Raw genomic sequence first — 12,832 nt, 5'->3', positions numbered from 1 at the left:
TATTATTATAAAGGACCAAAGACTCTGACAAAAGATATTTTTGTTTCCCAACTGATAAAATGCTGAATGTGAAATGGAAACACTTTTGCAAGGGGAAGGATAGAATTACGAAATAGAGTAGATCCTTTCACAAATTGATCATAATTACTTAAAATACAAATGCGTTTTAAGGAACCCGGAGGTTCATTGCCGCTCTCACATAAGCCCGCCATCGGTCTCTATCCTGAGCAAGATTAATTCAGTCTCTACCATCATATCCATTTTTATATTAGCTTCCCATCTACGTCTCTGCCTCTCCAAACGTCCTTTCTCTCCGGCCATCCAACTAACACTCTATATCCAGTTCTGGATTCGCCCATACATGCTAGATGTTCTGCCCATTTCAAACCTCTGAATTTAATATTCCTAATTATGTCAGGTGAAGAGTACAATGTGTGCAGTTCTACGTTGTGCAACTTCCTCCATTCTCCATCCCTCTTAGCCCCAAATATCTTCCTAAGAATCTTATTCTCGAACACCCTTAACCTCTGTTCCTCAAAGTGAGAGTCCAAATTTCACAACCATACAGAACAATCGGTAATATAACTGTTTTATAAATTCTAACTTTCAAGTTTTTTGAGAGCAGGCTGGATGACAAAAGCTTCTCAAACGAATAATAACAGGCATCCCCCCCCCCATATTTATTCTGCGTTTCTTCCTGAGTGTCATTTATATTTGCTTTATCATAACAACAGAGAATAAAAGAGGGTTATTATTATTATTATTATTATTATTATTAAATTACCTAGTTACTTTACGACGCTTTATCAACTGCTATAGCTATCCAGCGTCTGAATGAGATGATAATGCCAGCGAAATGAGTCCAGGGTCCAGCGCCGAAAGTTACCCAGCATTTGCTCTCAATGGGTTGAGGCGAGAAACCTCAGCTAGGTAAAGGCTGGTTCACAATAAACCGGGAACGGAAACGACAACGAGAAATAATGTTTAAATAAATATATTTAAATGTGAACATTCACAATTAACGAGAAGATTGCCGGAGCCCGGAAACGGGAACGTGAAAGTTAATTGTGAATGCTCACATTTAAATGTATTTATTTTAACAATATTTCAGTTATCGTTGTCGTTTCCGTTCTCGGTTTATTGTGAACTAGTCTTAACTTGTCCCAACCAAGATTCGAACCGGAAGCCGATCGTTTCACAATCAGGTGTGCTAACCGTTACTCTACAGCGATTATTATTTTTATTATTATCATCATCATATCATTATTATTAGTATTACTGTTATCATCATCATTATTGTAATCATTAGGATGATTAAGATTATGATTATCAGGATTATTATGATGGTTATTATTTATTACTGTCTTGTAAGTTATCATTAGGTACCGGTACAAGTATTAGAAATCTGATTAATTCTTAATTTGTTATTCTCGTTCCTATAACATATAGGATAATTATTATAAACCATATAGGCCTATATAATTTTATATTGTAACATGGCTAGAATACAATAATGATTGTTCTGTAACAATAATTTATAACGTGCACACCAATAGAAAGTGTAGTTTTCTATAATATAGGCTGGTTCACAATAAACCGAGAACGGAAACGAGAACGGAAATAATGTTAAAATTAATGTACAGTATTTAAATGTGAGCATTCAGAATAGTTAATTGTGAATGCTTACCTTTAAATACATTTATTTTAACAATATTTCCGTTCTAGTTCTCGTTGCCGTTTCCGTTCTCGGTTTATAGTGAACCAGCTTTTAATATTTTCATGTTTCATATCATTGTGTTACAAACTATTTTTTTATTTAGTTGTTATAAAAGATAGCCTAATTACTGTAAAGTGTAAACCGTCTTGGACTATATAGCCTCATTTTCAACTACCGGTATTAAAATACCATTTAATACCATCCGTACAATAACGAGTTTTCAAGCGTTGAAGGGTTCCGTACAAATTTCACTGAACAAACGTTTGAGTCATGAGTCCCGCGCTAACAGGTTAACTCGCCGTTATTCGAGAACCAGTAAAAATTTTTGAGTTGCCATCACTTTTAAAAGTAATTTCCATCCTTTCTCAACATTTCTCTCGCTTTGACCCCCCATCTAACGTGAAAAACAAAAAAGTTTGCCGCTTACAAGCGGTGAAGTCAGAACAGATCAATCTCCATCGAAGTTAATATATATTTTTTTCACTTTCCAAAAAAGATTTTCAGTTCGATTTGTTTTTCTATGCCTTCCTTAGACATTGAGCTATCAATCCAAAAATTTTACAGCGCGATTGATTAAGTATTATAGGAGCTACGACATTATATATATTTAAAGAACCGGGAAGTGTATAAGCCAATGCTTCCTATAGGAGCACGGCCCGAGCGATATTGCTTGCTTATCAGTACTACAGTCCCGCCTAGACCTCCGAGACTGTCGGGAGTGATCTAGTATCGGTAATCTCGGGAGCAAGAGAATCTCGTGTTCTCTATCAATGAGTCATTTGGCTACGTTAGGTACTCGCGCACTGGGCGAGACTGAGGTGATTACGCAACCGAGAACGGGCGATAATATGAGGCAGTCTGCCCGACTCTAATTACAACTTCGTATTTTTCCGTAAAATTAAAAGATCTCCGGAAATATTTAATTTAGGCAATTTTAGGCTCAAAAACACAAAATAGGTATCAATGGGTAAATATGCATTTTAAGGCAAGTTAAGCAGGTGGTATAACTTTTCATGAAACGTGTAGTCCTACCCTACCTACATCATTGGTTTTTATTTATTCCTTCAGGAAAAAAAAAAAAATAGGTACGATACCTAAAATCCGAGAAGGCAAGAATCACATAACATTTTCGTAATGAAATTATGATTAAGTAGGCTATAGAAAACGATGAAAAAATGTTTATATGAGTACACTAAAAAAGAAGATAAAAATAATAAACATAGATGAACTAAAAGGGGAAGCAAAACAGATGAAATACTGATCTTTGCCAGTTAAGTTTACCAATAATATATCATCATCAATCACCATCACCATCACCATCACTATAAAGCTTCTTTCTCATTCAAAAGTTAGGGCCTACCTCTTTCAGTAGCAATGAAGTGATTTTTTGGTGGTAATGCTTCTCTTGTCGTTCAACTTGCAGTTTTTTTTTACAATATTTATGGCAGACTTAAAGCGTCCATTTACTGTACATTATATAACTACTGTACGTGTTTCCATCTCCTATTTTATTTTATTTTTTTCAAATATATTCACTTTTTGTGATTCATTTTTCTGATCACTTATACCAGGTTGGGCATAATATTCCCGCGTATAGTGTGTATCCCGCGTGGGAACATTACGCCCATCCCTGACTTACACTTAGGCCTGTACTTAGTAGGCTATATAGGCTTACTTTTCTATTTTTCTCATCATTCAAGTTTTGCTTACGAAAAAAGTTAGGAACTGCCTAATCTCAAGTTTTATTGCGGTATCTTTACTGATCTCACTTTAAAGCGTTCTTTTCATTAAACAATTTAACGTTTCTATTTTATTCTTTAGGTCATGATATCAGTATTTTACGACATATTTAAAGTATTTTTCAATATTGATCTGTATTACCATTCTACATCTAATGTTGTGCCTAACTTTTCTTAAAATACTATCATTATATTTGCAGACTTACTTAGAATTGCATTATTACATTTTTTTAAAGATTTCAAGCTAACATGTCAATTTCTGAAGTAAAGAATTTTTCGTTATACATTTTGGAAAATAACTTTAGTACTGTGTGTACACATACTCTTACAATTTTAAGTGGCGTAGGAAAGGCGAAAATAACGGATTTCTGGAATAAATCTCCATCATGAGAAATGTCGTTTATGTACATGACTTTTTTTTAAGCAACAGAAAGAGCTCTCTTTAAAATATTAATAGTAAAAGGAAGCAAACTTACTGATACGTGAAAGCTGCATCAAGTTTAATTTTAAATGTCTCCTATGATGTGAATAATATTCATCATAAAAGTAAAAAAAGAGTGCATGAGAAAAAGAGAGAGAAACGAAGAAAATGAAGAGAAGGACTGAAAATATTATACTCAAAATATTGCACGTTTGTCAACAGTATAAAGTGGTGACATCTTAACACTTGGCGTGGTAAAGCAGAGTTGGGGGGAGGGAAAGAACGAACATGTTACATGTCTAATAATATTCAGAAACATCTCACTTTTAGCTACATCGCTGAAGTGTGGACATAGCATTTTCATACAGCTGGATAATATATAAAAAGAGATTCAGGGAATGAACTGACACTGGCGAGGAGATGATTGTACGTGATAAAGTTTGGAGATTAAAGTGGAATTCCACTGAGTGATGGACTGATGTCTTATGACACTTTGTGTTTCGGTGGATCAGAGGATGGGGACATGTTTTCAGGAAGGAAATAGTGTGAAAGGCTCTTGATAAATTTTTTCATGGAATCATCGTTACTGGTTCAACAGCTGTCTTGACTGCCATTGTGATACGTGTCCATAGAGTTCTGTGAGTTACCTTATCTTTCCATCTTCTAATTTCAGATGTTCTCAGATCCTGTTCCACACATTCGAGCCATCTATTTGATGGTCACTTTTCATTAATATATAGATTCTATTTACTGTACCAATAATTATTTATTTTCTTGGTGGTAAAGGCGGCGGGAACATAGAACTGACATCTCTACTGCCATTATTGCCGACTGTCTGCAACAGGGTTGACTTTACCTCTTATAGGGTAAAGGTTGGTAATACTATGATACGAGTAATATTGCGATAGTCCTTTTTGAGAATTTATTACAATTTTACTGAGCGAGAGGAAGATCGGTTTTTTGCGTCAACGTTCATGGACAAGCTGCTGCACAAAACCGGTTCTTCTCTCGCTCAGTAAAATTGTAATAAATTCCTAAAAAGAACTATCACAATATTACTCGTATCACAATAATACCAACCTTTACCCTAATTATACCATAATCTGGATTATTTGTTTCATTTACAGGATATAAAATATATATTCTTTTTGCTCTTTCAGGTATATTCTTACTTCCTGATCTTTGCTGTTTCAGCATCGAACATTTCAGCATCTTACTGCAAAAGATGTACTTATCCATTGTCGTTTTTTTTTATTTCAATTAAGAACCAAAAGTAAAAATACATAAAAACACAATAGATCTACTCTCACTGACGCATTAGAAACAACAGAAGACAGATCTAGGACTAAACAAATTATAGAAACAACAGAAATGAGAGCAGTAAACTGGCCTTCTGTGCTCGAGGTTGCGGATTCGACCCCGGTCCAGGTCGATGGCATTTAAGTGTGCTTAAATGCGACAGGCTCATGTCATTTGATTTACTGGCAAGTAAAAGAAATCCTGCGGGACAAACTTCCGGCACACCGGCAACGCTGATGTAACCTCGGCAGAGCGAGCGTCGTTTAATAAACCATAATTTTTAGAGAGCAGTAAAAAAATAGCAGCTGTAACGAGACTAGAACATGTAAGAAATTGAAGTATAAGGGAGCAGTGCGGTATACAAAAAATATAAGACTGGGTACAAAAAGAAGGGACAAGTGGAATGGACGTGTAACAAAAATGTAAGAGCATAGGATTGTGAGAATTGCAAGGAATGTTCGCCTCCATGGAGGGAGAAGCCCTGGGATGCCTAAAAATGATGGAATGACTATTCTGATAAACATAAGCTTGTAGTGTAACAGAGATAGACAGTAGGAAGAAGAAATATTGTTCGTTCAAATGTTTATGTGGAAATGCGTGTAATTGTTATTTTTACAAGATTGTAATTTGCGCCTTACGTTATGTTATTTGTAGCGTGTTACAAATATGAAATAGGGGTACAAATATGGAATAGTGTGTTATACGACCTGAGACATGTTGTATTCTAACGGAAGTCTTCCAAATTACTACGCATTGTTACTCTCTTTCGCGGCAGTGTGTATGTTGAAACGTTTATCATTATTGAGTTTTCGAGGAAAGCGAAAATTTTGGCGGCAAGTTTTTTTTTTTTTGAATATATATTTTTAAAAGAGAAATAATCTATGTTCATAGCAATATATGTTTAATTGATTTTGTTTTTAAATTATGATATGTTTTGAGCTTATAACTTACAACATCAGTGTGTCACAAATATGAAATACTAGTATTACTAGTATTCCATCTTTATACCCTGGTTTTCTGTTTCGTTACTAGTGTTGGCACTTGGAGGAGGAGGGAAAACCTCACCTTCCAATAAACTTACAAAACAGTGGTCTGAAAAGGCAATGTAAGAAAACATAAAATTATTCGAGAAAATACGTGAGAAACGATTCATTTGGATTCAGTATTACGGTTGGGAAAACATCTTCTAATGAAAATGCTGAATGCTTGTTCTGTGCTTTTCTTAGTAGATGCCACCTTGACTTTGCAATTTTGTTGATCTTCTAACTTCTTAATAGCATTCCATATTTGTACCTCCATTTTTATGAAGGTAATATGTTAGATTTTAAGGAAATTATTATTTTTTTAACATTCTGTAACATATTACGAACTTCTAAGTCCGGTGTACCATTCACAGGGACATTCAGTAATAAACGGGACGATACTTTACATTCAGTATTCAAAACGTGTATCTTCCAAAACAAAACAAAAAAATGGTATCCCATATTTGTAACACTTCCTCTACGCAAAAACTCAACTATAAATGTAAAGTCATTCTCTAATTAAGAATTAATATATTTGAAGTTTCAGAACTGTTTACTGGACCAATATTGTTTGCACTAGTCATGCACAATCTATCCAACACATCCTTTCGAATCTTGGGTGATACAAATTTGACGATGAAACTTGTAAATCTGTACAAAAGAACTAAACAATTTCAATGTTTTATAAATTCAAAACTATTAATGTTATCAGAAATTATATTATTATTATTATTATTATTATTATTATTATTATTATTATTATCATCATCATCATTATTAGCCTAGTAATAGTAGAAACAGTAGAAGTTCTTGTGGAACGAACCAATAACAGAACGAGAAATTCTCTCGAAATGATTGCCATTTCATGTGGAACGAATGTTGTAAACCTACTTACATAAAGGAGTAAAACTTCAATAAAAACAAATAGGATTTTTAAACCGAAAATTTATGTCCGCAACGACCCAAACACTTAAACGTACATCAGGAATGGCCCCACCTATCATCGTAAAAGCCCCCAATTAGCTACAACTTCTGTTCTACAATAAATTTAAATTTGATATTTCTCATATAAGAGTCCCACGCACTCTGTAATAAGAGACTTTATATTCGCAACGTTATAGTTGCCCTCTTCAAACAGGGCCGCCTATTTAGAGTGTTAACTCAACGAGTGATCCGGAAATGAAGACATTTGTTCTCGCGGGATGCACTGGTTCCCTGCCTCCTGAACATGGAAAGTGTTATATTAATAAGAATAACCTGTTTTATATACTCATTCCGTACACAACATCTAAATATATTACTATGAGATCACAACCAATACTAATGTCCTAAACGGTCAAATAGGACTGAAAATATATTATTCAAACAAAAGTGTAGGTATATACGAAAGAGTCATTTTCTTCTGCAGTATATTTTGCTTTGTTAGAAGGTAAGCACAAGTAAAATAAAAATGAAATTAAAAGTGAAAATAAGACAAACAGAAAAAGAAAGTAAAACGTAGAAATAAAGTCAAACGAGATGTATGATAAAAAATGAAAAAAATAATCTGCCCTCTAATGAGAATGACCGCAAGGATCCAGAACATTAATAAAACAGGGATTTCAATATGAAGACATGTAATATAGTGAATTTAAAAATAAGTGCAAAACTAAAAACGTATGCAAAGATAAAAAACAATTGAAGAGAGAAATCCAAAACGAAAAGAAAACAGAAAGAAGACGAAAACGTAAGAGCGGAAAGTTAAAGACAAACCAGGCATAAAATTCAGAGTAACTATGAAAATAAAGTAACGGTAAAACCGACAAAAAACTTAAGTTGTTAGTTACAGTTTAAAGGAGTAAAATTTTGTAAATATTCAACTTTTTTTTCCTCCATTACTCTATCTTGTACAATATTGAAAATTAGTATGTATAAAACACTGTCTTCTGTTATATAATAAACATGTTTTTACGATTTCAAAAATTATTTATATATATATATTTTTTTTTTCAAAATTCAAATTTCACTGTGCAGTGATGCAGCGTTTCCTTCATAACTCAAAAAGTATCCAACATTCAGTGATGAAATTTTTTATGTGTATTTATGCATGTCATATCTACAATATAATGCAAAATCACTTCCCTACCTTTGATAAGATTGTCTGATAAAAAATAAATTCATTTAAAAAAATGGTCAAATATATAACACAAAATTAAAAAAAAATACTGTTTATTAAAGAATGTAGTTGAAAGAGCATGATATTGTAAACATGAGTTTCAGCAATAAAATAAAAGAGAGAGAGAGGACATGAAAAAGTTAACAAGTTTATGAGTTATGAGGGAAACGCTTCATCACTTTACAGTGAACTTTGAATTTTGATAAAAAAATATAAATATATATTTTTTAAATCGTAAAAATATTTTTTTCATATAGCAGAAGGATAGTGTTTTAAACATACCAATTTTCAACATTGTGCAAGATACAGTAATGGAAAAAAAAATGTTGAATATTTCCAAAAATTGTAGTGCTGTAAACTATACCTAACCCCTTAAATACGATAGAAGCAAAATCGACAGATAAAAACATACGAAAGGTTAAAAATGATCGAAGGAAAATAGTAGCCAAGATCAAAGTAAAAACCAATGCAAAGACAAAATCAAAGCAAATAGTAAAACAGAGAAGAAGTTAAAATAAACGAAATTCAAAGGTAAAGTTAAAAACAAAGATCAAGATACAAAAATCAGTGGTAGACGCAAGGGAAAAGTAAGAGCAAAGGCAAATGAAGAGGGAAATCCATTTTAATTCGTGAGTGAGAAATTCTGCATATTTATGATGGGAAATTGCGAATGCACTTTTAAACACCATTTACAGTGCTTTCAATTTGTAAACAAATTTGTATTAGAAAAATTATCTCCTTAATATTGTGCAGAACAATTGCCTTAGAATGATAAGGACCACACCTGTGGAGTAACGGTCAGCGCGTCTGGCCGCGAAACCAGGTGGCCCGGGTTCGAATCCCGGTCGGGGCAAGCTACCTGGTTCAGGTTTTTTTCCGGGGTTTTCCCTCAACCCAATACGAGCAAATGCTGGGCAACTTTCGGTGCTGGACCCCGGACTCATTTCACCAGCATTATCACCTTCATTTCATTCAGACGCTAAATAACCTAGATGTTGATACAGCGTCGTAAAATAACCCAATAAAAAAATGATAAGACATTACTACTGGATGGTTACGCAATCCTTCGCAGTAACTGTGGCTCTGCTTGTGCGGCAGGAGGAGACGCAAGTGCCTATAACTTATTTCATCGATGTGCGCTATACTAGCTCTCAAATTATAAATGGATCTCTCTACAAATATAGAGAAAGGCAAAAGAATGAGATAAGGAAACAAGTATAGAAATAAAATCAAATATAAAAATGGATACATTTAAAAAATGAGAAGAGTCAAAGGAGATAATAGTAAAAAAACGACAAAAATGAAATCTCAAAATACGAGGAAAAACCTCAAAAAAATTATAAAAGCGAAAAGGTGAAAACAGAGATAGACGAAAATCGAACAGAAGTGAAAACAAGGAAAAGGCAGGAAAGTCATAGGTAAAAGTAATTACGTATTTTATTTATTTTTGTTTTAATTTATTTTTAATTCTAATTTTTAATTTCCATAAACAAATAAAAAGATGGAATTGAAAACAAACTTGAAAGCGAGGAAAAAGCAGAAAAGTTAAATATTAAAAAAGACAAAAATAAGTACAGGGACATCATTTTATTTTTACTTCAATTTTTATTGTACCTCAGTTTTTGAATGTGCTTCACTCCCACCCCTTCTACTAATCAATTTCAACCGTCCTCCACACAGATTCAAGACGTCATATACAGTCATAGTAGCCTTACGGTCATAGTAAACAGTACGTTCCAAAAATATGTTCGCGTTTTCCAGTGACGAAAGACCTTTCAATATTGAATCATTTTCGCACAGGTACTGTCGTCCATTTGCCTACGTCGTATCCCGGTTTCCCCCACCTGCTTTTATTCGTCAGCTAGTGGCTGGGCTGTCTTAGCTCTTTTCTGAGACCATTAATTTCTGTTAGGAACTGAACGTGTACGTAATATTACACAACTATTTAAAATAACTTAAATAAAAGGGCCTCGTTAAGTAATTAACTGTCACGTGATTTCCTCTCTTTCTACTACGCTGCGACGTAACCACTTGGACGGACAGTAGATAGCATGTCTGAGCAATTTTATCTTTTCGGATCGGGCAGAAGTGAAGATTGTTTTTACAGTAGGCCTACGTAAGGTACTCTTTCATAGAGTAGGTACAGAATTATTTCAACACGAGTTACTGATACGAAGGACGAAACTGGTAATTGGAATTACGTACAATAGTCTATAGTGCGATAATATGCACATTAGAACTGAAGCCTGTATCGAAATGAACGGCCACCATTTTAAAAAATGTGTTTAAATATACATATTATGATTATTTTTCAATTTAACTTCATTCTCTATATTGTACGCTAATGTGCTGCAGACAGTATAATATACACTGCATAATGTATACGTCCACACGGACAGCTCAGTTCGTGAGTAAAAACACTCATTGTTAATACAGTAATGTATTTTGATTAAACAAAAAGCTAATGAAAATGATCAAACTCAAAAGCGGAATATTTCATAGTTTACGTAAATGGATGAACTACTTTTCTTCCCTTGTATACCTAGTAAAGTGATTTGTTTGTATATTACGCCAGTATCATCGAACTCCAGTCGTGGAAGGGGGTAGCAAACGGCCTTGATGCAGAGGTATGGGCAAGTTAATATTAAAAATGCTAGTAAAAATAAAATGATGTCCCTGTATAAAACAGAGATACAGAACTGGCGAGAGAGGGGTGGAAAGCATGGGGAAAGCGTTGGTTCTCTGTTCACAGTCCACCGGAGTTGAATGACGTGTCTGTCGCTCGTAGGCAATCACATAAGACAGACACTGAATACGAATCCCCTCCTCTACCAAGTCAATGACACGAGGGTGGAAAGAAGGGGTGAGCGACGTATTCCAATGAGTGACGTAATGCTTCAATTGATGCTCAGTTCTGCAAGTCTGGTATAAAATATAAGATAAACATAATTTATAAACTATTAAACTAGAAAGTTTGCAATAATATACGTACTGTGGCAATGCACACGACCATGTAAAAAGTTATACCACAAAGGTTAATTTTCACGCAAAGAAGCTAAGGGTTATGAGCCTGAAGCGCCTAAAATGTATTTCCGGAAGGAAATCAAAGAGCGAGGTTGCAAAAGAAAATAGTATAGCTATCGTCTTACGCGACCACTGACCACCTGCGTTCTTGCATGTTCGCCACTCTAGCGATTTTGTCGTGTTGATATAGCGGGCCGACCATCCAAGCAGTTGGTCAATAAAAGTCAGTCACCGAGACATGTGGGCCGTATAACGCCATAGAGTTTACCCTTGACATTACCCAGGCTCCGAGATTTGGTGGTTAGGTCCTTTTACTAACAGAATATAAAACACGTGACATCCTCGTGCATGATGGATCTTCTGGATAGAATTTGTGGCTATACAAGCACTGCATGTTGCTGTCTCTCTCCCGCTCACATTCTCCGCGATTCCCTTTCTCTCTCTTTCGCCTACCCCTCGACTTTATGGCCCCCACATAAAATGGTTTTAACTTATACATAACTCTAGATGCTCCCCATATAATGTGAAAACTTTTCTTTCTCATGTACAATAGTTAACTCACGAAAGAGTAATAATTGCCAACTGGCATATGCGATATTTTACGTCTGGTACAGTCACGGAAATCAAGCAGTTATCTACCTCGTTAATTGGCACAACTTCTCTAGGAATCTATTCTCAAGCTGCATTAATAAGCTAGCAGTCTGATAAGAGGTTCGCCGGTTCACGCCCGGCTGAAACAGGGAATTACAAAGAACGATAAAATTCTCAGCATGGTTTCTTTCGAGAGGAAAGTAAAGTTGTGAGTTCAGTGTCGTAGATTTACGGTGCATAAAAGAACCGAGAGCTCCGAACAAAATTGTTATCTATTTCTCACCCATTTTGAATTTCATTACTGATTAATCTCTGTAGTTTAAATTATCTACCACCACCAACCCTTACGAACTACTGCTGCTAACACTACCACCACTACTGCTGCTAATACTACCACCACTACCGCTGCTGCTGCTACCACCGCCACTACTGCTGCTGCTGCTACCACCGCCACTACTGCTGCTGCTGCTACCACCGCCACTACTGCTGCTGCTACCACCGCCACTACTGCTGCTGCTACCACCGCCACTACTGCTGCTGCTACCACCGCCACTACTACTGCTGCTACCACCACTGCCCCTGCTATTACCACCGCTGGTGCTGCTACTACTACCGCTGGTGCTGCAACTACAACCACCACTACTGATGCTGCTACTACAACCACCACTACTGATGCTGCTACTACAACCACCACTACTGCTGCTACTTGAAAAATTGTTTGGGATCACAATGGTCTTTTTATGAGGTCATAAATATCTTCGGTGCATTGCTTTCCATAGTACGAGGAATGTTAAAGGCCCAGCCTTGATGGCAGATGACGTTACGAGCTAAGCTGAGGGGTTTGATGGCGCCTATCTTCCATTC

This window comes from Periplaneta americana, chromosome 11 (genome assembly GCF_040183065.1).
Source record: "Periplaneta americana isolate PAMFEO1 chromosome 11, P.americana_PAMFEO1_priV1, whole genome shotgun sequence".
NCBI lineage: Eukaryota > Metazoa > Arthropoda > Insecta > Blattodea > Blattidae > Periplaneta > Periplaneta americana.
This window is presented reverse-complemented; position numbering follows the sequence as displayed.